Here is a 27,950-nt window from a genome sequence, read left to right on the forward strand (position 1 = left end):
AATTATTGACAGCAATGGATTTTTGACCTAGTCATTTTCGACCTAGAATGCATCTAAATGCTTAGTAATGATGCCCCAATACCTCGCGTATGCTTAATTTTTTATTTGAAAATGTAAATTCCTAGTTATGATGATATTAAGCCACGGTGTCGGCGACGCCAAAAGCTACGAAATACTATTATGTGTTTATGTCAATGCGTAGAGCTCTTACCTGCAGTTGCAATGCAACAAACGCGACTGCAATGTGACAACCGAGGAGGGAGTAGGAAGCGCGAGAAGGAGAGGAGTGAGCGTCATTAGCTCACGCTGTGTATTTCATTATCCAAAACTTAAGAATAACTTACAAAAATTGGCTTTTATACCTTAGCCAAGGTTTTTGGTGGTCAAAACTAATAATCTGGGAGTTCTACCAAAGATGGGTAATGACGGGTTGATACAATCTGGAAGCTTGTAGACCCGGCTCATTAATTATAGAGTTTATTCGAGAAAATAGGAGTTACAATATTCCCAATTTATCAAATAATAAGTGTTCTACAATGAGAACTCTGAAAAATGGTATCCGTGTTAGCTTGCTGCTAACATCCCCCCCCCCTCCTCGCATATGTCGTCCCTTGACACGGCTTTATGGACTAAAGTAGTCTTCGGGCTGGCGGTTGGCGAGGCGGCCTTTAAGTGAACTTAGTGCCTTTTGGTGTCTGATCTTCCTTTCTTTATCTAGCACTTGCAAAAACTGCATAGTTACTATGTTCTTCAGCTCCACTGCTAAGTAGCCTACAAACCTTGAGGTCAGATTTTCAATCACACTGGCACAAATATCTTCATTCGCCAAGTGAAGAATCCTGTGTAGAACGCTTCCTCGAACACCAGCATATTGTGTGAAGGTAGAAACATACATCTGGCGTAGAAGCCATAGAGGACTTCTTCGGAAGGTTGGCCACTGAGATCATAGCACAAAACTCTGTTACCCTCGAGGAATGGCATCCAAGGGGCGCCCGCTTGCTCTGGCTCGTTGAACACTTTGATGCATGTAAGCAACATTCGGCAAATCTTACATAGCATAGCACATGACAAATCTGGTAGACTTTAATAGAATGACATGGCGCCCTTTAGGGTTTTCACCATGTATTCTTCAGTTGTTGGTCCCTTTTCTGGAGCAGGCAATCTAGGGTAGTTTAGCCAAGTTGGCCGCTTCTTGAGTAGTGCCTCATGTGCTATCCAGGTCCTTACTCTTGGTACAGGACAGAAATTTGGATCTTTTTACAGGGCCGCAGGTGCTCGTGAACAAAATCAAGTATCTTGGGTTTTTGTTCAGCCAGCTCAACCTCCACTTCGGGTGGTCTTTATCTGCCCCCTCGACTTGCATGTCTACATAAAGCCTTTCTTTTACCTGTAGTAACCCAACTTTTATCAGAGGGTAGGGCAGGGACTGCTGGTGCCATTGCGCATTGATTTGAATAGAAGTGAGTTGTGTAACGTTGACGGAGTGAAGAACTCTCAACTCCCAATCCATCGTTGCCTTCCACTACTGCTCATCTACCTCTTATGTAATCTTTTCTTTCAGTGCATCTTCTTCAACTTTTGAGAGCTGGACCATGGACACTGTGTCTTCTTCATGGTTACCTAAAAATTTTTCTCACCGCTCAGCTCTACTGTGGACTGTGTCTCCAGTTGAGCAAATGTTACTGAGGGTATTTCTATTTGACGCTGCTCCGAAGTGCCTGCCTCTTCTTGTGTTTCCGGCTTTCCCTCTCTCAGTAGTTGGTTGACTCTTTTAAGTTCAGCTATCTCCTTCAGCAATTCATCTTCTCTTTGGACCCGCATCAAGGCCAGGTCTCTGCGCTGAGATTGCTCTAACTTTAGCTCCAGCTCGAGGTCCTTGTCCTTTTTCTCCAATGCTTTGTAGACCTTGTATGTTCCTTTGATCAAGGCTACGGTTGGATTCTCTCGTATTTGTCGCAAGAAAATTGTATGATCATTTATTCTTTGTTCTGAGTATTGTAGAGAAGCGTTCGCGACATCCAACTGCACTTGAATCTTCTGAGCTGATAGGGTTGTTGTTAGAAGTTCGTTTGTAACTTCTGTCAGTTGTTCATCTTTTTCTTTGCAAGCATCTGACAACTTTGTAAGCAACTCACCTAGCTCTTCCATTTCTTTTTGTTGCTTATCTCTAGCGAGCTGATGTTGTTCAACTTCTGCTCTCAGTTCTTGCACTTGCCTCTGAAGATCGGTGACATTAAGTCTGTCATCTAACTCCCCTTGGAGTGTGTCGATCACCATCTCTAACTCTTTGGCCCTTGTGCTACGGCCAAGTGCTGCTGAGTGAAGTCTTTCAGTCATCTCCTGCATTTGCTTAGCATATTTGTTAACCTACAGGATGACTTCGTCATTTGATTGCCAGTCTCCCTTTAGAGCTAGTTACCTAGATGTTTCTGCAGTCTCTTGTGTAAACCTTTGGTTGCGTTGTGGCTAGTTGTTCTTGTGCCTGGGGTTGTGGTTGGGATTCTTCTCCTTCATCATCCTGAGGCTTCGTGGATGCCTCAGCCTTTTCTTGTTGTGTTGAGGTAGAAGGTGTTGACTCGGACTTTGTTGTGTCCTCTTGTGCAGTACTTGTTTCCCTTTCTGGCTTGGGTTCTTTCTCTTTTTGTTGCTCTTGTGTACCAGTAGCCTCTTGTGCAGATTCTTTTGCTTCTTTTGATTCAGATTCTGTCTCTTTGGTGGGCTCAGCTTCTGTGGCTTTTGTTGTTGGTGATGGTGGTGGGCTTGGAAAAGGGTTATCATGTTGCTCTGTAGAGAGTGAAGTGGGTCAGGAAGGTTTGTGACCTTGGTCATGTTATGCCTCTTCCCTTGCCGTTTCCTCGGCTTGTCTCTGGTCCTCCACCTCTTTTGCTTTCCTTGCCTCTTCTTGGGCTTCTTTCAGCTTCAGGGCTTCTGCTTCTTGATACATTTTTTCGAAGGGTTCTATTGGATCTTCAAATTGCTTCCTGGTATTATGCTTTGTTCTAGGCCCTTTAAGCTCAGTAGGCACCCATTTTCCGGGTTCTTTCCTTGTGCTTGTCGGTTGCGTTGGTATGCATGTTTCTCTCTTTCAAACCGGGCTTGCTTTTGCACGAACTCTTCTTAGTGTGCTGCCACGGCTTTTCTCTTCATTTCCTCTCTTCGTGCTCTCTTTTCTTCATATCTGAGCTTTCACTATTGTGCCTTTTCGTCGAGCTTTCAGCCGACTCTTCATTAGATTTGTAGGATATCTTAGCCGATCTTGTAGCTAAAGGAGATGGTTGAGCTGCCAGTATCCAAGTGTTTTGGTCTGGGGCAAGTGATAGGTTGTCGGCCATGCCGATGGCATGGTATGCAATCCTGGTCAATACCTCTGGTGCACCCAGGTAAGTAATCTTCCCTTATTTCTTTGTGCCTTTTAGAGTGGTCAAGACATATTGTGCGTGGTCCACCAGTTGCCTGGTTGTTGACTTGAGGACTTGCGTGAAAGTGGTGGCAACTGCATGATTTGGTGTGGTATACCTTGGTAGCTTTGCCAAGAAGTGGAAGTGTTGGTGGTATAACCTGGCTGGCTCTTCCACCTGCTTGTGAATTAGGTCTGCAAATGTGGCGGCGGTTTATTTGGTGAAAGTACTCGCCGTTTTCCTGTCTCTTTCCCTCATCGTCATTCCTTCGATGGGCAGTCTGAGTGCTCATGCCACTATTTCCTTGGTTATCACCACTTCAACTTTATTCCCCTGAGGGTCAGAAATTTGGGCAGATCCATCTTCTTTGATCGTGGATAAAAGCTCGTAAGCTTTTTGGAAATCCACACCACACTGCTCCTGTTCATAGAAATCTCTAAGTCCTAGCCTGCGGGTTGGCTTCTTTGGTCTCAAGCTTTGCGACGACATCATACACTACTTTTGGTAGGAGTTGAAACTCTAGCTGATGTCCCTCATCACTCTTGAATCCACTGGTGAACACTGTGGTGTGATGCTCTTTGAGCTGTTCTTTTAAAAGATAGGCTGCTTTGGCGGCTTTGACTGAATTTGGATCCAGTTGGTATGCGGGTAGCTCCTGCAACTTTTCTTTCTAGTTAAGCTTCTTCCTGGCCCTCTCTGCTGCTTGCATGGCTCGTCTTCAGTGAATAGAGTGTCAAAGTTAGCAGATTTGTCGGATTTTTCTTTGAAATGTCCTTGAGTCTGAAATGCTGACAATTTTGGTCCAATTTGCTTCAAGTCAATTTTTGAACAAGCATAGATGCATAAAAACATGCAAGTAACAAAATTGTAAAGTCCAAACAAAATTTTGCAACCACAGTAAATAATCACAGTTATTTACAGCTGAGTATTTTTTTCAACATTTTGCAAACTTAGCATCGCAGGCTTAAAGTATATACCAAATACATACTTTGAGTGAAATATGGGCTCATTTGGATAATAGGGTGAAAATGGTACCAGATTTTGGCTTTAGGTCTCTGAAATAGTAGATAGAATGAAAATTTGAGATTTTGAGCTCCAAATTGGTTCAAACTTGGCTAGTGGGCTTAACACATCATGTACTTTGGATGTATGATGGCAGAATATCAAAATTCCCCCATTTTGGCTAGAAAGTAAATAATCGCGATTATTAACATTTCTACCAAAATCAACATTTTTTGGTACAAATTGGTTCTAGGCATTGTATAGACCCTGTGTATGTGAGTTGATTTGGATCAAGAAATGTGGTCCATAACCCAAAAATTGGCTTGCAAAGACTTCTTTACAATTTTTAGCAATTTTCCAAGTTATAGGTGCTCATTTTAGCTCATACTTTATTTTTGGCATGTAAATAGGTGTGTACACATGATAGGTGAGGTGATGATACAATTTCCAAGCAAAAATAGTGCAAAACTAAATAATCACGATTATTTACAACAATCACAATTTTTTTGCAAAACTTACAAATTTTGACCTAAATACATTCTATACACCTAAAACAAGTCCTAAATTGAATTTGGTCAAGTTTGGTCTCGCCGGCATCACTTTGTGCTTTGTCGACTTTGAAATCTCTGATTTTTGTGACTATACTGCCTGTTGAGTTGGTCAGTCAATTTTGAGGCTTTGGACTTGTCTGCAATATCGTCGTGAAGCAACTCGTCCAATTCTGACTCATTTGGAGTCAGTTTGACCCCGTATGTCGAATTTGACGCTTTGTAGCGTTGGAGCCGTTTTTTACTTTTCGAGGGCTTTGCTTGATTGATTTTACAAAACCAATCATATAAATTGTATATGAACCTCGTAGGCAAGCTGTCTGTGGAGTCAGATCCAAATTCTGACATCTGCCAAAAACCTAGCTTTTCTACTAGGGATCCCCTCGATCCCTGTCGAATGGTCAATTGATGATATAGAAAGGTTCTATTATGTTAGGGCATGCTACAGTCAAATCCCATCTGATGTGGTTGAGCTAATAGGCCGCTATGGTCAGTTTTTGGTCGTAGGTCTTCGTGCATTGCTCGATTTCTAGGGTTTTTTCTAGGGGTTTAGACTAGCTACCAGCCATACAAAATGGATCATTGATGAGTATAGAACTTGCCCCTCATGTCTCGTGTGAGACGGCGCTGAAAACAGACAACTGTAAACGCCGAGAAAGACGCGCAAAAGAGGTCGAAAAGCTCTCTCTGCAAAGGCTACAAGTGGAAATGAGGTGGTTTTAGCCTACCTTGGATATCTATACCCGGACTTCCCGAACCATTTTTCGTTAGTCCTACTAAGCCATGAAATCTATGTTAGACTCAAAATTTTCCTTCATCGGATTCTTGTAGCTCATTCAACAAGAATTTTGCAAAAGTAGGTCTCGCCGCCTAATTTAGGCTTCCCGCTTCCATCTTCTGAAAATTTTTGTGCTTGTCTGCCTTGTCTTTTTTATCACCATCGTGTCTTCCATTTTTCCATATGAACTTCTTTACTATTTATTATTATTTTTTGACATGTTTATTGAAAAAATTAAAGAAAATAACAAAATGCTCTAAAAAAGTAAAGTGAAAATCCAATAATTAAGAAAATCCATTGAAAGACACAAATTTATTTATTTTTTGAATTTTTTTATTTTTAAGCCTCATTATTAATAAAAAATGATGAAAAATAACCAAAAAGGACTATTTTTTGATGATTTTCTGATAGTATATACACTATTTACGCTCATCGGGAAGATATTATCAGTGAATTTTTCCTTAATGATGAATTATAAGGGTATTATTACGTAATTTTACAAAAAATCACACGTTAACATTGAACTTTTTCCTCCCTCTTCAAACATTGCCCTTAATTACTTATTCCTTAGTGCCCTTCCACCCCTCCTAGATGGCGTACTCCGGGACGACTGTGTGCATGGGTTGAACAATTGTGTCTATGCATAGCCATGGTTGGATCTACCATGCTTTGAAGATCAATGTAATTCAGACCACTATGATGTGCAAGAGCTGGGTCTTGAGTAAATAACTCAAGGGTTTCTAATGTCGAGGTTTGCTGCTGATGTCTTCCAAAGAGCAAATCTTGTAGCTTGTGTGCTCTCTGTTTGATTGTACCATCAGGATGCTTCAGCACGTTGATTTCTTGAGCTCTTGGTAGCACTTTTGTTTGTTGTCAAGCTTTTTCTCGCCATTGGTAGCTTGGTTTGCTTGGTGCTATATGGTGTGGTGGAGCCTTTTGAGACTTAACTCGCCATTGCTTGATTGGTTTTACGGTTCATGGAGAAGATAAGTGCTCCTTTTTCTTCCAAATCCATTTGAAGTTAGGTTCCTTGCTTGAAGATGCTTGTCTCTGTGTCTTCACCCTTGGAATCTTCTTTTGTTTTGTCAGTGATGATTTTGGGCACCCAAATTTGAATCGGCTTATCCTTAAGATGTGCTTTTGGTACCCAAATTTGCTTGACTCCTTGTATGCACTTGTAGCATTTACTTGTCAAGGGGATGGAGAAGATTGATTACTTCGTGATTTTCTCTGCTGATTACTCCCTTTCCATTCCTCTTTGCTTGGTGCAATTGGAACAATGAGTTGCCCGCCTTTAGGTGATAGCTTTAACTGATTTGTATCCCAATCTGGTACTGCTTTGTATGTCCGCATCCAGGGAATTCCAAGAATCATCATCTCATTCATGTGTTCATATGGTAAGCATACAAACCGATGAGGACATGAACATCCATGTACTATCACGTTCAAGTTGACTACTCCCAATGTTGGGGTTGGGTTCTTGTTGCATCCTTTGATTATCGCTATTCCTGCTGTCAATGCTTGATTTGTTGCCTTCTTGTACGTGGAATAACTGACTGCATTTATTCTAGCTCCTGTATCGACCAAAGCATTGGTGCTATGATTTTTGAGTTGTACTTTGATGCACAGGTCCATTCCGTCTAACCAGTCATCATCTGTTGAAACTTCATTTTTTAGGTAATTCCCATTGTCGGTCATCTATTTCCAGAGTGTTGATGGGAATCGATATCTGTTGATTCCTGAGAGCATCTTTTCATTTGAGTACCCGAAGCCGAGCTTCCTCTTGGGCTTCATCAATAACCTGCTGTCGTTTAATCCTCCTTTGCGTGGCTGCATGCATTCTTTCTAGCAATTCATTGGTTAGCGGTAATTTGTATTTCTTTAAATGACATCCACTAATCCAATTAGCCATTGGTTCACCATCTAGGGTGGAAAATTTTACGGCTCCACTTGGAGATACATCTTCAATGATAAACGGTCCGTTTTTCTTTTTCTTAAAATTGGGAATGTGTTGCTAAAGGGAATAGACTAAAACTAGTCTCCTTTCTTGAAGATTTTTATGATTAAGTGGGAATCAAAAAACTATTTTTGTTTTCGCTTTTGTGCATAGATGTGAGCTACAATAGTTAGCCTTTGCTCATCGACATTGAGGACAATCCTTTACAAAAGATCGAACATCACTTCTCATAGTCAGCCAAAATACTCCAAGTCTCAAGATTCGTTGCATAGTTTGGTCTTCCGCAAAGTGAAGTCCTACTATGGTAACATATGCTTGACTTAGGTACTGTTTTTTTCTTCAAGATTAATGCATAAGAGCAATATTCCATCTCAATTTCTTTTGTATAGCCTACCAGCTAGTAATTGATACATAGCCAATTGCTCGATTAATCCAATCGTAATAGGAAGTGGTATTTGTGAATCCACTTGAGCTATTTTTATTAATGACACCATGTTTTCCGACCGTCGAGGTAGCATTTCCACGGAGAATAAATAGGCATCTCTTAGCTCATTGTCTACCCCTTTAGATGATTCTCCTGAACAATCCTTGACAAATGATCTGCTCGTTGATGTGTAGTGCCCTTTTTTACAACCACAATGAAATCAAATTCCAGAAGAATGATAAACCAGCTCACTATTCTTCATGTGTTGCATGGCTTGTTGACCAAATACAACAAAGCTTCGTGGTCCACAAAGAACACAAACTTGTTGGCTAATAGGTAATGTCTATACCTTTTAACGGCATAGATCATTCCTAATCCTTTTCTTTCGGTGGTGGTGTAATTCTTTTCCGCCATGTTCAATTGTCGGCTAGCATAAGAAATAGGAAAATCAATTTTCCCCTCTCCTGGTTGAGCTAGTATAAAACCGATAGCAAAATTGGAAGCATCTATATGTATGTGGAATATCTTATTCCAATGTGGTGCTTTCAATATTGGAGCTGAGGTGAGAGCTTGCTTAAGCTTCATAAAGGATTCTTCACATGCCTCGGTTCACTCAAAGTGTGTAATCAAACTATACATGGGTTTTGCAATTATAGCATACATGTAGATGAACCGTCGGTAATATCCACAATGCCTCATGAAGGCTTGTACCCCCTTGATTGTTGTTGGTCTAGGCAATTCAGCAATGACAAGAATTTTTTCAATATCAGTAGCATGCCATTTTTAGACACTATATGTCCAAGAATTTTTCTTTGTCTACCCATGAATGTGCACTTTTTAGGATTTAAGCAAATCCTATAAAGTCTACATTTTCCGAATACCTTTTTGAGGTGTTCAAAATGATCAGCCCGGATTGATGAATGTATGCATAGATAATCCATATATACTTCTAAGATTTTCTTAAGATATTCTTTAAAAGCATGGCTCATCAACCTTTGAAATGTGGCTGGAGCATTAGTTAACCCAAACGGCATAACCCGATAAGCAAAAATACCCCATTCTGTTGCAAAAGCAGTTTTATGCTAATCTGTTGGGTCAACCAAAAGTTGATTGTATCCCAAAGAGCCATCTAAGAAGCTGTAAGCTTCTTTTCTTGCAAATCGTTCTAAAACATACTAAGTGATTGGAAGAGAAAAGTTGTCTCTAATAGTAGCAGCATTCACCTTTTTGAGATTAACACACACTCGTAATTTTTCATTCTTCTTGGGTACTACCACAATTGGAGACACCCAATCTGTGTGTTCAATTTCGTAAATGAATTCGGCTTCCTTTAGTTTTTCAATCTCTTCTTTTATCTTCCTGGCAAATGTTTCATTATACGTGTATGGCCTTTGTCTACTTGGTTTCACATCATCTCTCACCGGTATGGTATGTTGACAGATTTCTGGATCACCACCCTTGAGATCCTTGTAAGACCAAGCGAAGATATCTCGGTATTCTTTTAGCAAGCTTAGAAAAAGCTCTTCTTCTTCTTTTGTTAGGTCATTCACAATGTAAGCAGGTCTAGGCTCTTCTCGTGGTTCAGTCAGGTCTATCTTTTTAGCGTTTTCAGGTCCTTTGTAGGACTCGCCCTATTTCCGTAGTTCCCCAACAGGTTGTTCAACTATGATTTTTTGATCTTGGAGAGTTTACTTTTTGTAATGGGTTGAAACACTCATTACATCCTTACCATCCTCTTTCGTGGTTTCATTTCGATTGTATATATCTCCTTCTTATTTCTTTTTCCGCTCAACTCGGGTCATGAGTGGTTTCTTATCCTGTTGGTTTGTTTGAGTATCCTTCCTTGTTTTTCTCGATGTTTTAGACATTTCTGGATTTTTGTTTAAAGGATATCTGCCAGTGATTTTGTCCTTGACACAATCATTTGCATCTATCTGCATCAAGAATTGTGTTCTACTAGAGAGTGATGGCATAGGTATGTTTTCATGTTTCTGGTGTCTCTTTTTCGTCTATACCATTTTTGTCTTCTTGATTTTTGGTTTGGAAAGTCAAAAAACTTTTCCTCCCCTCCTTTCAAGAGTAGCTTAGCTCTCACATGTTCTTTTTCTAACCCCAAACCTTCTGAGGTAGCTAAGTGTTCATCTAACTCATCTATTGCATCGTAGTAGAGGTCTGAAAAGACTTGTTGAGCTTTCATCAAGTCCTTGGGTTTCTCATCTTCGTTTTCAATGTTGAGGGTTGAAATCATTTGGATGGGAATTATGTCGTAGCCATCCTCATTGCAAAATTGAGTAGGCATAGACGTATTCACACATACATCCATTGTTGCTAAAATTTGAGTCCACTCAAATGGTTCAAACAAATTCTCTGAAAAAGGTTCAGGTACATAGGCTTCGTCTGCGCAATTCCTTTATAGAATACATTGTTCTCGTTTTAAACTCCCATTTTTTGAAGCTCCACACATCCAAATAGAAGTGTCTTTGTTTAACCAGGATGGAAGCTTAGTTTCAGCCGAAGAGACTGAATCAAACTCTTGTACCAGTGTTTTCAAGACATCTCTATAAGTGTGATCTTTTAGATTTACTCTTGTTATAGATCCTACTTGCTTTAAGTACATATAATTGTTTTCCCAATCTTGGATAAGTTGTACATATCGCATGAAAGGTCTTCCCAATATGATTTCATAATTGAGTTTTTTTCCAGAGTCTACTATGGCAAAATTGTGTTGATATTCAATTCCACAGGAATTGACTATCAGCTTTTCAAGCAGCCCTAATGGTCACTCAATATGTCTGTCAGCCAATTGCAATTTCGTTCAAGTTTGAATAATGGTTGGTTGTCCCCAGGATTCCCATACTGATTTTGTGGTTATGGCTATGCCTGCTCCACTATCCAGTGTTGCCATGGTTTCAATGTCATTATATTTCACCGGAAGGGTGGTGTTTCCTTCTTCCCCTTCGTAATATTCTCCGACTTTGTTCATTGGAACAGATCGAATCTCTTTGTTGTCCATTTTGTTTTTTAATCTTTCCCAAATTTTTTGAGATCAGCCCCGTTATCCCCACCTTCTCTAGGGTTTCCTGTAGATCATTCCATAAGTATGGTCTCAGTTTTAGCAGTTCTCCCAAGGTAAGAGTGCATTGGATGGGTGTAGACATGATTGAATGAATGTTGTCTACTTCTAGGGTCTGTTCAGCTCTTTTTACTTGAGTGGTCTTACACACTATGGATTCATCTTCGTTATCTCCCAAGTAAGAAGGTAATGTTTTCAAGGTCAATGGTTTTGATATTCCCGAAGCTTCAAATCCGCAATCCCCCTACGAGGATTGTACATCCATGTTTATAACGGAAGTTAGGCTATCTAACCAAACTTCCTTTATAGGAGCTGACTTTAGAGTTAGGCTCCCATCATTGATCTCTCTAACTTTTTCCCACAAGTGTCCTGGCCAGTCTTCCTCTACAAATGGAATTCCGTGTAAGGCATCTTCGTTGTCCGACACTATAAGTTCTGATTCTTTTGTTTCAAGGTCGGGTTCTGCCTCCACATCGGTTTTTTCTTTAGTGTCTCTTACCACAAGCTCTTCAGGTTTTGCTATACTTTCAAGCTTGGGTTTTTGTTTTTCTAGCATTTCTTGCGTGATTTTTACCAAATTTTGATAAGCTTCCAGCTTAACTACTTCCATGTCTAGAGAAGGATAGTTTTTCCATTTGTTTTCCATGTTTTGGCCTCCTTGATAGGCTTCCAAGGCTGCGTTAATAGGATCAAAAATTTTATCAACCAAAATGGATCCTCCAGATTTCACAGTTGTTTCCTTTATTTCACTTCCAGTTTCTTTCACCTTTTCTTGGAATAGCTTTTTTGCTTTCTCCTCGATTTCAATCCGTTGTTTTTGTTTTATCTCATATCTTTCGCTTCTGCTTCTTTTGATCCTTTGAGAGGAAACTTTCGTATTTTCTGAATCATCAGAGGAGTTGTGTTTCTTTTTCTTAGCCTAGGCTCTAGTGATTACCTTGATTGGAACAATCGGGTCACTCTCTAATGAGCTACTAGGTATCACTTGGACTACGTTTACTACTGTTTTATCGTTGTTTAAAGGATTTTTAGGACAATCTTCCGAAAAGTGTCCTCCCTTTTTGCAACATTGTATGCAATAGGCTTCAACTGATTTGAGGTTTTTGTCAGGCTCTGGACATTCATTTTTCAATGATCATCTGCACCACAGTTGTGACAGTTTCCCGTTCTTGGCTTAATCATGGGTCTGACCATGGGAGGTCTGACACCTTGATTAGCTACATAATACATTGGTGCGAGCTCTGATGGAGCATAAGTCACGGTTTCTTCCATTGCTGGTGGATGTGAATTATACCAATCTCCATCTACCATTACTGTAGATGGACTAGGCTCCGCATAGGATGTAACATGCACTAATGATTGTTCATCTATGACTCCTTCGGAGTGCATGTACTTTACAAGCACTACATTATGTCTTGGGTACAGAGGTTTTTGACCCAACACGGGTTGAGGTCTTTCCATACCCATTGGTGGTCTTTGAGCTTGGGCCATATTAGGCTAATATCTATACATGGCTTGTCCTTGTGGCCTCGTAGACACGTACTGAACATTCCCATCATACTTTGGTCTGAAGTAGCACTCGTGGGTCTCATGGTTGGTCCATTTAACCTCAATTTCACACCGTGTTTGTAGCCTAATTAGTTGTCCCTATTGAGGTATCCCTTGTCCTGATCCCCTCATAGGTGCTTTTTGCATGTTGTTCATCATGTCGTTCATCCTTTTGAGCATATCTTCTATGGCTAAAAGTGGTGCTACATTAGTTGTTCCCACTTGTGCTGGTTTAGTGGATGTTGTTTTCTCGCTTTGGTTATCCGTAGGGACATCTTCTTCATTAAAAATATCACAATTGTCTCCTAAGTCAATAGCATCTGACACACATTCTTCTAGGGTTGTAGGCTTTTTACTATAGAGTATAGCATGAAGTTCTTTGTTTAGCAGTCCCTCTAGAAACAAAGATACGAGTCGTTCTTCTGCAGGTATCTCTAGCCCTGGGCATCTAGCAATGTATTTTTTCATTCGAGTTGCATAATCCTAACAAACTCACCATGTTTCTATTTAAAGTTGTATATTTGAGCTACCATATTATATTTGATCCCCATTTTGGAAGAAGCAGCTACAAATCCTTGAGCTAATTTGTTCAAGTCCATGATTGACCTTGGTGGAATGTTTTGGAACCATGTCAATGCTTTTCCTTCTAATGTCATTCCAAACCCCTCGAATTGAGTATGGAAATCGAAGATACGTTCTGCTCTTAGCACTTGCTTAAAGCTTTCTAAGTGGTCGTATGGATCCCCTGATCCACTATATTTTCTGATCCATTTTTGAAAATCAGCTGGTCTGACGCGTCTGTTTGGTTCAACTCCCAGTCTCCTAGCAGTTGTGGTCCTGTTCCGAGTCCTTCAAACCAGTCTGTTGAAAATAGTGACTCATGTAGCCCTGGACTGGCCTTAGTGTCACCCGGTTTTCTACGTGATGAGGTGGTTTCTGGTTTCTTAACATTACTCTCAGATGATCTCTCACGGTGTTCATCTCTTGGAATTGTTTCTGGTCCTTGTCCCAATATCCAATCCCTTATGGAATACCCTTGGTACTTGGTTTGTTCTACCTCCTCAGAAGTCTTCATAACAAAGTTGTTGTTATGACAATCCCTAAACAGGTAGGTTGGTAGGTCTACTAATCCCTTATCTTTGATCTTGAAGATATAGATGATCTTCATGGTCGTTAGTTGTCCTGATTTGGCATGCGAAGTCCACAAAAGATCTTTTACGTATCCTCCCAGCAATAGACTCCAATCCTAGGATTATCCATACTAAGCCGTTTCAAAGGCTTCAAATCTACTTGATCGTATCCCTCGAATTATAAAGTTGGTGGTCCTTCTTTTGTTGACATATCTGCGATTATGGTATTTACTTCTAATCCCCATTTTTCTATTACATCACGGTTTTGGACTTGTACATACTGAGTTCCGTTTCTGTCATGTATATTTTTTCCTTGTTTGTTTGCCCTAATTTCTTCTTCGAACTCAATACCATGGTCATCAATGCGAATAGCATACTCCTCGTTAGGCTCCAGGTAAACCTGAGCTCCATGGTGGTTAGTCTTAGAAAAAGAGTGTATATGCTTATAGCGCATTGTCGTTCCGGTTCCCGAGTGAGTCGAGTAAAAAGACATTTCAGATGTTGAATCTGAAAAAGTGTCTGAGACTTCTTCAAGGATTGTGTGCAAGGAATTGCCTTGATTTACGTTGTCTTCGGTGGACACTCTACTGGGGGTTTCTCTGAGTATGTCATGATTTCCTAGTACACAACCAGATCTAAGGTTCATATAGACTTATGAATCTCTGGATAGAGTACTTACCTTTGGATTGACTTGCTGTCAATATCCACTTGATTCGATTGCAACCTCTGTTGAATTGCCGATTCCTCGTCTGCAACCTGATTCCTATAAAAATTTGATCAAGTTAGCTATTCTTTTATAAAGACAGTAGAGTTTTGCTAATTGTTGTGATTGGTCTATATGTATCACTTCAATTCGAGCTATGGGAGTCAGCAATTGACTTTCATATTCGACTTTAGCAAAAACAAAGGATTAATTTGCAACTTGAAAACTGAGTGAACATGTACCAATTTGGATGCGATTGAACCCAAAATTGCCCGGTGGCTTTGTATTATGTTGGTCTAACACTTTACAAGTTCAAAAGTCAAAATTGATGTCTCTGGGTAGAAGTAGTAAATAATTGCGATTATTTAATTTTGCTAGTTTTTTGCGCTTTTTGGCTTGGTTTGGCAAGTATACAACTTGTTAAAGTCCCTGGACAAGTTTCGACAAGTTTGGACAAAATCTGATCAAGTTTATCAACTGTTTTGTGTCCGTAGACTCTGATTTCAAAAATCTGGGTTAAGTCTCACTTTTGTGATTCAATTTTCACCAAAATTGATTTGTGGGGTCTTCTTGATATGCTTGACCTTGTGGTATACTAAAATTTGCAAAATTATCAAGTTTTGAAGCATATGTAAATAATCGCGATTATTTACTCCAGCTAAATTTTTACAACTTTTTGTCCCAACTTTGACACAGATCTGTTAAGCACCTCAAGTTAAGTTCACTAGCCAATTTTCATCAAGTTTGGATAATTTTTGGTCAAATGGTCATCAATTTTATGTCCGCGTACTAAATTTGGTCACAATTTTCAATCCAGTGATCCAAATCTTACCAAATCTGATTTGTAGGCTTATTACAACAGGTAAAGCTAGTGGTATGCTGACTTGGTCAAAATATTTGAAAAATGGGGCAGATGTAAATAATCGCGATTATTTACAACTTGTAACTTTTTGCATCTTTTTGGTCAACTGAGCATGTACACATGTTTATCACATCAATATAAGCCTATGAATCAAATTTCAACAAGTTTAGACGATTTTTTTTCCAAATTTACACTCAAGTTTCAGAAAGTCTGTACAAACTTTAGTTTTTACCCAGTTTTTGGCCAGTTTGGTGATCCAAATCTGTTGTGCCTTTACAAAAGTTGTTTGTACACATTCAATGGTATGAACCTTGGTCAAATCTGAGCTAAAAGTTAATAATTGCGATCATTAATTTCATGCTTGAAATGAACACTTTTTTGCAATTTTTTCAAAGATAGTCTTTACATGAGCTATTTTAAGCCTATGAATCAAGTCAAAACTTAATTTGGCCTAAAATGTCAAGAAAAAGTAAATAATATGAGTTTTGGCCAACTCTTGAAATTTTTACCTCGAAGTGTCCTTGAGCTTACCAACTGGTCCAAACAACTTTTAAGCTTACTCTCCACTTGGATTGAGTGGTTTCGAGTCTTTTCGTGCTATTTCTAGCCGTAGGCCTGAAATTTTGCAACTTCTAATAACAACTCACACTTGATTCTTTCAGAGAGAGCAATGTTTAGGTCTATTCGTCCCCAGCAACGGCGCCAAATGTGGGACGCATGTCTAACCTCACCATCCTATCTTATTGTAGTATTAGCGAGAACCACGATTAAATTGTCAATCTATGGGATGAAGCTGGCTCGACTAGTGCATAGAGGCTACAAAGAGGTTGTCAATCTCTAGAAAACAACTTTCAACTCGCATCTAACTCAATTTACACTCAAGTGACTGAAATCACCAAAAGCCAATCGCTCATCGGCAAACAAATCACATCCGTTACAGCATCAAATGACATCCAAATGTAACGAAACTTCTAGGACATGTTTATAAGACCTAAGCACACATGCTTATGGTTTCAAATCCCACTTTAGGTCAAGTTCCAAAATCGCGATTATTAACAGTAGTGAATTTTTGACATAGTCGTTTTCGACCCAGAATGCATCTAAATGCTTAGCAATGATGCCCCAATACCCTGTCTATGCTTAATTTTTTATTTGAAAGTGTAGTTATGATGAAATTAGGCCGCAGGTCGGCGACGCCAAAAGCTACGAAATGCTTTGATGTGTTTACGTTAATGCGTAGAGCTCTTACCTGCGGTTGCAATGCAACAAACAGGACTACAATGTGACAACCAGGGAGGGAGTAGGAAGCGCGAGAAGGAGAGGAGTGAGTACCGTTAGCTCACGCTGTGTATTTCATTATCCAAAACTTAAGAATAACTTTCAAAAATTGGCTTTTATACCTTAGCCAAGGTTTTTGGTGGTCAAAACTAATAATTTGGGAGTTCTACCAAAGATGGGTAATGACGGGTTGATACAATCTGGAAGCTTGTAGGCCCGACTCATTATTTATAGATTTTATTCGAGAAAATAGGAGTTACAATATTCTCGATTTATCAAAATAATAAGTGTTTTACAATGGGAACTCTGAAAAATGGTATCCGTGTTAGCTTGCTGCTAACAAAACCATAACGAAGTTAGAGATTCCAAGCGAGGAAAGGTTTATCTCACTATTCCTAGAAGGATTACTCAACAAGGATTTGCATGTCATTTTGTATAGTAAGAAACATACGACTTGGGAAGCATGTAGCTTGGATGCAATCAACTTGGGGGATAACTGTGAAACTTTCAACAAAGAAAGCATCGTTAAGAATACTCAGAGTGAGCGGACCACATCTATTGTACCAACACGAGTAGGACCAATTGTGACAGCTCTTGTCAATTCTATAGGGGACATGCTTAAGTGCATGAATGATATGATGAATAACACACAAAGGATGCCAATGCAAGTGGATTGGGGATTGGAGCAATCAAGCTTATCAAAGGCTCAGATGCTTCAAACATTACCCTCATACCTAGGTGAAAATGAGGAAAAGTCAATAGTCTGTAAAACAACAAAACTAAATAGACCAAAGCAGGCTTTGGATGTGGAGAATTTGTAGCCAATCATGTTGACTCATATTCATTGTATTATCACATTGGGTGAACTGCTCAAGATAAGACCATATCTATGGATGGATCTGCAATAAACCATGGAAAAAATAGGCTTAATGCGATTAACCAAGGAAAACCTTGAAGATTACATAAAGAAGAATCACAAACAAAGATTGTGAAATCTGTGCCCATGAACAAAGTCAAAGATTACTGTGAAGGAAACGAAGGAAACACAACCCTTTTGGTACAGTACAATGATGTGATGACCATGGCTAGACAGTGGGGCCGGTATATCCATAGCAACAAAAGAAGTTTGGAAAGCTTGGAAAAAGCTAGCAATTAGACAAACACGAATGAAATTGCAATTGGTAGATGGGCATATTGAGAAACCAATGGGCTTAGTAGAAAATGTGATTGTCATCTCTTGTGGAATTGACTACCATCTCACTTTTGCCATTGTAGATTTTGGGAAAAAACCAAATTATGAAATCATTTTGGGAAGACCTTCCATGAGACAAATACAATTGATTCAAGATTGGGGAAATGACTATCCCTACTTGAAACGAGCTGGATTAATTACATGGGTAAACTTGAAGGATCATTCCTACAAGGATGTTCTTAGGAAACCAATCTAGATCTAGGCATTGGATTCAAAAACCTTGGTGGAAGTTTAATATTGACAATTTAGATACGGCTCATGGTATAACAGTTTAAAGCCAAACTCAAGCCCTTCAAGTTCTCTTGAGTGCCCAAGAAGAGAGAGTTCCTGTGAGAATCCTGCAGACATGTTTACAAAGGTGGTCAACAAGGAGAAGGTGAACTTTTTCTCATCTTCAATCGGCATTCAAGAATAAGAAGCCAGGATGGAAAGCAGTCACAGTTTTGGTTTAGAGATCAGTCTCCAAGTGGGAGATTGTTAAGTATGGAGCCTAATTTACCCCTTGTAATATTCTATATTGAAAACGCACATTTGTAAGGCCCCCATTATGAGGAGAAGCCATCGTGCATGAAGAAAAAACACTCGCCAAAAAACAAAAGTTTCACGGCCAATCTCGAACAAAGTTCGAAACTGGCATTACCGGAATATTATGGTCGGACGGCGGTCGAAAAGTGGTCAAAAAATGGCGATCATTTGGTCGGTTGGCTGGAGGCCAGTAGTCAATGGCCAGTGGTCGGTGGTTGGAAGTCAATGGTTGATGGCTGGTGACTGAATATGGCAGGTGGCCAATTTCAAAGGCGGACTTCTCTTCTCAAGGGCGGCCACACATGGGCGGATTGGAGGGTCCAATTTGGACTTGTCTACATAAGAGCGGCTACACATGGGTGCCTCTCATGAGAGAGGGCAACCCTTTTGGCCTATAAAAGGAGGCCTCTTCTACACACAAAAACAAATTGTGAAGCATTGTGAAGTTGATGTGAGTGAAGCAAGGCAAGAGCTCCAAAAGGGTATGATCCCTTTGTAGCTTACTTCTTATTTGAAGTACTAAAGCCATTGAGTGGTTGCTTTCCCGTGGACGTAGCCCACATGGGTGAACCGCATATATCGTGTGATCTCTCTCTCTCTCTCTCTCTCTCTCTCTCTCTCTCTCTCTCTCTCTCTATTCTATAATCTCTTGTGTGTGAAACTTATCTCGCTCCATTAAGTAATTTACACAATTATCTACTTAGCTACGTCATATTTCCTACTATTTAAATAGGATTGACCTTAAAAGTGGCTATCATCAAATAACAATAGTGGATGAAGATATTCTAAAGAACGCATTTCACACAACGTTTGGTCTTTATGAATATCTAGTCATGCCTTTTGGCTTGACCAATGCACTAGCTATGTTCAATCGTCTAATGGAGAAAATCTTTAGACCCTACCGCAAATTCATTGAAGTGTTCTTTGATGATATCATCATCAACTCCAAGTCCTTGGAGGAACACAAGCAACATCTCCAAGTGATTTTTCAAGCATTGAGGGAGAACAAGCTTTTTCTCAACCAAAAGAAAAGTAAACTTTTTCTTCAAGAGATTCAATACCTAGGTCATATTATCTCCAAGATGGTATCCAAATGGATCCATCAAAATTGGAGGTAATAAAAGCATGGCCTAATCCAAGGAATCTACATGAGCTAAGAATCTTTATTGGTATGTGTGCACACTTCATAACAAAATTCTCTCAAATAGCAGGACCATTACATGACTTAACAAAGAAGAACGTCAGGTATTTTCATGGACTGCTAAGGAACAAAATGCTTTTGACAAGCTCAAAGAGAAGCTTACCTTCCAATCAATCATCATGCTTTCAGATCTCTCAAAGCCATTTGAGGTCCAATGTGATGCTTGTGGTGATTGCCTTGGAGCACTCTTGCTTCAAGAAGGGCATGCTATAGCATATGAGAGCAAAAGGCTCAATATGGATGAACGGGTCTTAGGCATTTATTGAAAAGAGCTTTTAGCTGTTCTACATGCCCTAGACACATGGAAGCACTATTTATTGGGAACTCCATTCATTCTACGAACAGTGGCATCAAAGTCTCAAGTACTTCATGACGCAAACCAAGCTTTTCGACAAACAAATAAGGTAGGTAAATTTTCTTTCGCAATTTAATTTTCATATTTCTCACATTGCTCGTGGTAAGCACAATCAAGTGGCCGGCACACTTTCACGATGATCAAATAACAACTCACAATGATCTATCTTCTATGATAGATGAGTATGCTATTGACTCTGACTTTAGAAACATCATGTCAGCCCTTACTTTGGGAAAGAAAGAGGAACCATTCACCTTGCAAGATGGTTATCTTCTCCATGGAAATAGGCTCTGTGTTACCCAATTCCTTCTTTGAGAAAGTCATGTATGAATCCCATGCTCCTCCCTATTGGGGGCATAGAGGCATTCAACCTACTCTCTGAGGAGTAGAAACACACTTCTATTGGCCTACCATGAAAGTGGACATACAAGAGTATGTTTCAAAATGTGGTGTGCCAAAAAACCAAGTATGATAGAGGGAAGCAACCAAGATTACTCCAGCCATTGCTTATCTCAAATTCACCATGGGAGAGTATGTCCATGGATTTCATCTTTGGACTACCCAAGTCTATCCCTGGGAATACGGGAATATGGACAATAGTCGACAGGTTTAGCAAGCAAGCACACTTTATTCTTGTCAAAAATACTATTAAGGCACACCAAATGGCAACTCTCTTCATATTACAAATTTTCAAACACCATGGATTTCCAACATCCGTCGTATCAAATAGAGATCCTAGAATGACCAATTATTTATAGAAAGGTCTCTTTTGAAAATCTAGGAACAAGATCGAACATCTCTTTGGCCTATCACCCACAAACGGATGGCCAAAGTGAAATAGCCGATCTTATGATACTCGATCTACTAAAGACTTATGTTACCGAAATAGATCAATGCTCACGATGGGGAAAGTAGTTACCTCTTGTAGAGTATGCATACAGTAATACTCTACATACTTCTACAAGAAAAGCACCTTTCAAAATCATTGAGGGAAGACTTAAAAGTTCCTTACTACTCAAAGTACATGGGAAGATTTTCGTTGCCAACGAGTATAGCCGTGACCTACAATAGTAATTTCAAAAGATTGAGGAGGCTATATCCGTCTCTCAACAAAGGCAAAAATTTGTCACTGACAAGCACAGAAGGGCCTTTACATTCAAAATAAATGATTTGGTCTTACTTAAGTTTCCCAAGGCTCGATTGAGGCAAACGACGGGCAAAACGGGCCATCAAAAGTATTATGCTAAGGTAGCAAAAAGATACTATGGTCCTTTCCATATCTTGAAGCCTATCAATGAGATGGTTTATGAACTCAAGTTGCCCAACCATTGGCTCATACAAAATTCTTTTCATGTGAGCCTACTTAAGCCCTACAAAGGAGAGCCACCAAGTGAACCAAATATTGAATACCCTCCCAAAATTGAAGACCAAGAAGAGGTGCTACAACCCAAAGCTATCCTTTGGCATGAAGACAAGGTACTACAACATGGTAAGATTATCTGATGGTATCTTATTAAGTTCAAAAATTATCCTTTTGAAGATGCTAGATGGATGCAAGGAATACAACTTAAGGATAGCATAAACCTTGTCAATGCTTACAATGCTACATTAGAGTAAGCAAATGTACAAATTTCTTTTAAAAGCATACTACTTAAAATCATGTTTGTGACGACGACGTCTCTCAAACACCAACCAGAATTTGTCACTCTACTTGGGAGAATGAAATGGGCTAAAGAGCAGACATGCTTGCAGTAGCTATGTCTCCCAAGCACCAAATGGATTAGTCATCCATCTTGTAAAGATGTCGTAGGGTAAAAAGGGATCCTCTGCCCGCTAAGAAACATTGACTAATGACTAAGACTTCATCTCTTCTACCTCATAGTTGAGGACGACTATGATTTCAAGAGGGAGGAAATGTCATAAAAATCTAATATCTAACCAACCCAAATGATTTTCTCATATTAATATGGTCATTTAATGTGGGATAATAGATGGGAACAAGGGTTAGAATATAGAAATGTGCTTTCAGGTTTATCTCGACACGTGGCCAATGGTTTTCAAATGTGCAACAACCTAGCACAATACAACCTTACCTCAAGTTCATGAGACACAAAGAAACGTCCCAAATTTATGAATTTTTTTCTATTTTCCTAAATATGTGTTTTATTCTCTCTCCTTCCTTGGGTTGTGGAAGCTTAGGGTGAATTAGCCAATTGGGATGTTTCTCCAGCAATCTAGAATTATCCTTCCAGATTCTAACTCTGGGCACAGGGCAAAAGGAGACATAATCCCTTACTGATTTTGATGCCACAACCAGACATACAAGGTATGTTGGATACTTGGAGAGCCATCCTCTTTGCCATTTATGATGTGAATCCACTATCCTTTTGGAGACCTCTTGATCTTGGATATCACCGTCGAAGAGTGGTGTTGGCTCCTCTGCTTGGATGCGCTTTTTCATTGTCATCACTTCATGCTTGAGTAGAGGGTAGGGAAGGAATGGTTGCATCCATTTCTCTATGATTACATTTGTGTCAAGCTTTTGGACACCCACTGAGTGTAGCATCCTTTGTTCCCATTCTATGGTAGCTTTTGCACTCTCTTCGGTGGCTTTCTCTATTAGAGTGCAAAGGTGAGCCTCCTCTTGTTTGGTTAGCACTTGTCCCTCTTCTTGGATTTGTGGAGGTATCTCCACCAATAAAGGTTCTTCTAAACTTTCAGGGAGTTCTAGAGGCCCGTGTTAGGTGTTGACTCCAAAGTCACTTGGACCCGGATCTGTAGTTTGGCCTCTTGCCCTATCTACCTCTTGTTGTAGGACAGCTAGCTGATATTGCACCTCTTCATCTCGTATTGTTGCTTCTTCTGCATTATTGACCAATAGGTCTTGTAGCATCTCCAATTCCTTCTTCATGTGGTCAATCTCATTCTGGAGCTCTTGTTGTTGTTTCTTAATCTTTCTTTTGCTCTCGGGGGACTCACCATTCAGTACCCCCCTATATAATGTGCATTCATGGGGTGTTAAAGAAAACCCTCATTTAACATGTATGAATGAATAAAATGAGCCCTTATTTTAGGATTTTTTTCTAAAATTGAATCTAAAAACCCCTTATTTTAATGTATCTCTATTAAATTGGCTAAATTTTTGAATTTTAAAACCCCTCTTTTCCAACTCATGCTATACATTAACATGACTACATAGTGCACCCCCCGAGCTTTTGTTGCCAAAGATCCTTCTGCCATGTGAATTCTTTGTCTTTGTTCTAACCTTAATTCCCTTTGGAGGACTGCAATCTGAGCCTCCAAGGCTTGTACAGTCTGGTTGTCGGTTCCTGTGCTTGCTCTAGCTACCCTTGGGGTCCCTTTGAGCCTCTTTATGGTGAGTTCTTAGAGCACTAATTTGTTCTTTAGCTCCATGATCTCATCTCTGGCTGACTTTCAATCCTTCCTCCTTGATCATTGCTGCTTTTCTCTTCTTCTTTGGTGGCTCCTCCACTGTATCTTTCTGCACAGTCTTGAGCTTTCGCCTGAGCCGCATAGAGACAGGTGGTGCTCCAACTGCATAAGGCTCCTCTTCTATATCCTCTTTCAGTCGCAACCACTCGTTTTTTGTGGGTGGTCTGGCCATTTTCCTCTAGCTCCAATTGCTTTGTACGCAACTTTTGTAAGAATTTATGCACCACCGATGTATTTCAGCTTGTCCGTCCCCAAGCCCACAACCTGCTCATGTATGTAATGGACGTGGTTCATGTCTTTTGGTATATTGATGCCCAGTGCCCAAGTTATTGTGGTGGCAATGGCGTGTGGTGGGGTAGTGTACTTTTGCGGCCACTTGTGCAGACATGAAAGAATTGGTTGTACAACTTGCAATTCCTATTTTCTCTTGGATCCACTAGGTCTTCAAAGGTGGGATTGGTCTTCTTTTGAGAATAAACTTTCACTTCGTCTCTTCTTTCACGGACAAAGCTACCGTCATTGTGCAATGATTTGAGGTGTAGTGATGACTTCTTCGCTTTCCCCTTTAAGTGTGGTGAGAGTTGTCGTTCCTTCTTTCTTGATGGTGGTTGTCAGCTTATAGACTCTTTGGAGATCAACACCAGCTGGCTCTAATGTGAAGAATCCATGCAAGTCCACTCTTTCTAGATAGTTGAGAAGGCCCTCTTTGCTGGCATACTTACTTAGCTCTCTTGGAATCATTGGCACGTCTACCGTGTTGCCATGTGGGTCTCTAAATGTTCCTTGATATAGCCTTATGCCTTCTGCTTCTAATGTTGCTTCGTCCATCCAAGATTTTGTCGGCTTTAGTGTTTCATTTGGGATGGTAAAAGTCTTTCCTACTGCCATGATATCCTTTAGGGTAGGCATTTTCCTCTTTACAGACAAATTGCCTGCTTCCATTGATCCTGCGTGCACTCCAAGTGCAAAAGTTAGCATTGTTTACAAAATCTGGCATTTTCTTTGTTTCTAGCTATCCAAATGACTTCAAACTTGAAATATAAGTTAATTAGGGCATAATGGTGCTATGCAAGTTTACAAAAGTGCATTTTGAGTGCAAATTTATTATGTGAGACATCATGCGTGTATGATATCCAAGTGCTCAAAATGAGGTGACTTTTCATATGTGCATAGCTCATAGCATGTACATCATGGATATATGCATGGATTTCAATTTGGATGTCATTTGGGCAAGTTGTGACCACTAAACTCGTTTCAAACTTTGAATTTGCCTTTTGGCTAAGTTTTGAGCAAGTGAGATTCAAATGGGATGAAACTTGGTAGATGCTCTCAAAATCATGTAATGAAGGCTTAGAATAGGTCAAGTTAGCTCCCAAGTTCATCTTTAGGCTATGGAGACATCATACGCGTATGATGTCTACTTTGTCAAAAGGGGCTCAAACTTGTATCAGAGCTGGGTTTTAGCTTGGCATAGACTCATGTGGTATCAAACTTTGATTTGGAAATTTTTTCATGTGCTTGAAGCCAAAAATCAAGTATAGAGCTTCTGAGTTCCGAAACTTGGGTTTGGATGGGTATAAAGAGTTGAAACTTGATGGGACTTGAGTTGTGAGCTAAGAATGATGGGATAAAGGCATTGGAACTGAAAAATTCCCCTAAATTGGTCATTTTGGCCTCTAGAGACATCATACGCATGTCTCTTTTGAGATTTTTGGCCCAAATTGGACCTATAGGATCCCCAAGTGATGGATAACTCTCTAATAGTCTCAGATTTTGATTTAGAGGAGGATTCATGTGGCTGGAGCCATAGAGGCCAAGATTTTGTTATTTTGGGATCCAGGTGGTCACAAGCTTGCTCAAACTGGTCCAAATTGAACATATGGCTTTTATACTATGTGGTGAACATGCTTATGATGAAAAATGTTGAGTTTGGCATCTTTATGAGTGAATAGACATCATATGCGTATGATTCTGCTACTATGGGATAAGATGTCCATAGCATTTGCATGGTGTCTATAGCCTTGGATTTGAAATTGAGCTTGAAAATGGCTGTCAAAAGCCATGAATGGGGTTTCTGTGTCTAGATTTTTGCCTTGTGAATAAATATAGGTCAAATGATATCCAAATGTGATGAAAATTTGTTGGCAATCTAATAATGATGTGGTAAAAGCGTTGGGGTTGTCAATAACACAACAGCATTTCAATTTAAGGGGTCTAGACATCATATGCGTATGATGTATAGGTTGGCTTTTTTGGCTCAAACTTGATGTATAGCTTTCTTATCATGTGTACATTACTTTGGGGTGTGCAAATATGAATTTGGACAAGTTTTCATGTGCCCAAGGCCATAGGAAGTGTTTCAGACACTTCAATTTGAAAAATGAGGAGATGATGATCAAAACATGCCCAATGGTGCCCAAACTTGGTGTAGAGGTTATGTGTGCCATGATATACAAATCCGGATACCCAAAATGCTGACAAAATCTCTCCATGACAGGTTTAGACATCATACGCGTATGATGTGCTTTCTTGTAAAATGATGTGTATATGCTATGTGCATGCTTTGTGTCAAGTTTCTCTGAAGTTTGGATCATTTTCCAATAGATAAGTCCATATTTTGCTCAAGGAATCTAACTTAGCGGTTTTTGGCTAAATGATGGCTTGATGTGGTCCAATTTGCATGAGACTTGGTAGGTGAGTTGTATGATGCATGGTAAAGAGGCTGGTGTGGGAAAAATAACATTTGCATGCATAAAAGTGCCAGCTGAACATCATACGCGTATGATGTCTAGACTGCAAAATTTAGGTTTTGATGCATGGGGAAGATGTGTGCAAGTGCTCTAAGACCTAATTGCTAGTTTTCAGCTTAAAAAGTTAGATATTTAGCATAGAAACTTCCTCTTTGGCATTTCAGGATCTGAAATGGATTTTCGCATTTTAAGATGACTTCCTGCGATGATTCTTCTTGAGCTTGATCACCCAAGCTTGTAGATGCAGTAGGGCACCTTTCCATGGCTTCGATGTAGCCTTTGGCCTTACGGATACCATTTTTGGTGATTTGTCGCTCAAGTTGCGTCTTTTTGTGAGGAGATGGTCGGAGATGATTTTCCTTGATGTTTGACCATATGTTTTGGTTGTCGATGGTATGTCGATGATGCCCGTGAAGTTTGGTGGCAAACGGACGCACCGCTTGGCCGTGAGAGCCAAACGACGCTTTGCGTGTTTGAAGCCAAGCTTGATGTTTTGACCTACTTCTGGTAGTTTGACCATGGAGGCAATTACATGGGCTTGTAGATAACCTCGAGGAGCGCCTACTCATGAAGTTTGGTGCCAATCTGATGACTTGTTCCAAATTGACTTTTGTAGGCTCCGAGAAGTTAGGGTTTTTCTAGCTAACCTAAACCAGCAGAGGAGGACATAGACGTGTTCATCTAGACTAGGGTTAACCCCCTATCAAGTCCTATAGCTATCGGGTTAGCGGTTGTTGAGTTACAATTCCGTTTTGGTCTCTTCCCCACAATGCCACATTGTCGCTTTCGTGGATTTTTCGCATTGAAGTTAGCATAGAACAAGAAGAGTACATGGTAATGAGCCTACCTCTCATGTCTGGTGTCGGGCGGTGTCCTGTGTGCATCGTACAAAGCCAAAGAAGATATGCGTGATCTAGGTCTCTCAAGCTCTCTTTAACTGTGAATAATGAAAATGGGGTAGTAAGTGGGGCCCAAAATATCTTATATCGGGGATCATCGGGCCACTTGCCACAAAATTTGACATGTGCTCCTATCTCGTTGTGAAATGCAATTTCTCCATTTGGACTCTATTTGCCCCAATTTCCAAAAAATTGCCATTTCTTCCAAAAACTGGCCGGATCGGGCTTTCCGCGACTTTTTCCATAATTGCACCTAGACTTCACCATATGTTGTCCTTGACTTATGGATCACTCTTGTATTTTTCTTTGTCATTCCGTCTCCATCTCTCTTGATTTTTCTATTTTTCTTTGTTTTTCTCTAGATAATTAACAAAAATAAAAGGAAAATATTAAATTAACCCAAAAAATTTCAATAAATCAAAATAAATAAAAAACACAATAAATTGCTATCTATAGTCATTCATGATATTTTGACCGGATTGCTCCATTTTTTCTCTTTTTTTGGCATAAAAACTATTATTTTTACATATATACACACACCTAGAGGCTCATTTATGGCGCTTGTCATCATATCTCTATGAATCACATTAGATAAGGGCATATATACTTGGGTTCACCAAGAAATTTCTACAATCAAACGCAACAAAACCCAAAAACATAGAAAACAGTGCCCTTTTAGTACTTTCTTAGTCTGTCGGGTTCGCATTGAGAATGCCTCCCCCCCTCCTAGTCGGAGTCCTCTCAGACGATAGTGTATCGCCCTAGGATATGTGTTGTGCATGGGTATCAATCTATGCTAATGCAGGCCATGTAA

The sequence above is a fragment of the Adiantum capillus-veneris genome, chromosome 2, assembly GCF_014529385.1.
Source record: "Adiantum capillus-veneris isolate H3 chromosome 2, ASM1452938v2, whole genome shotgun sequence".
NCBI lineage: Eukaryota > Viridiplantae > Streptophyta > Polypodiopsida > Polypodiales > Pteridaceae > Adiantum > Adiantum capillus-veneris.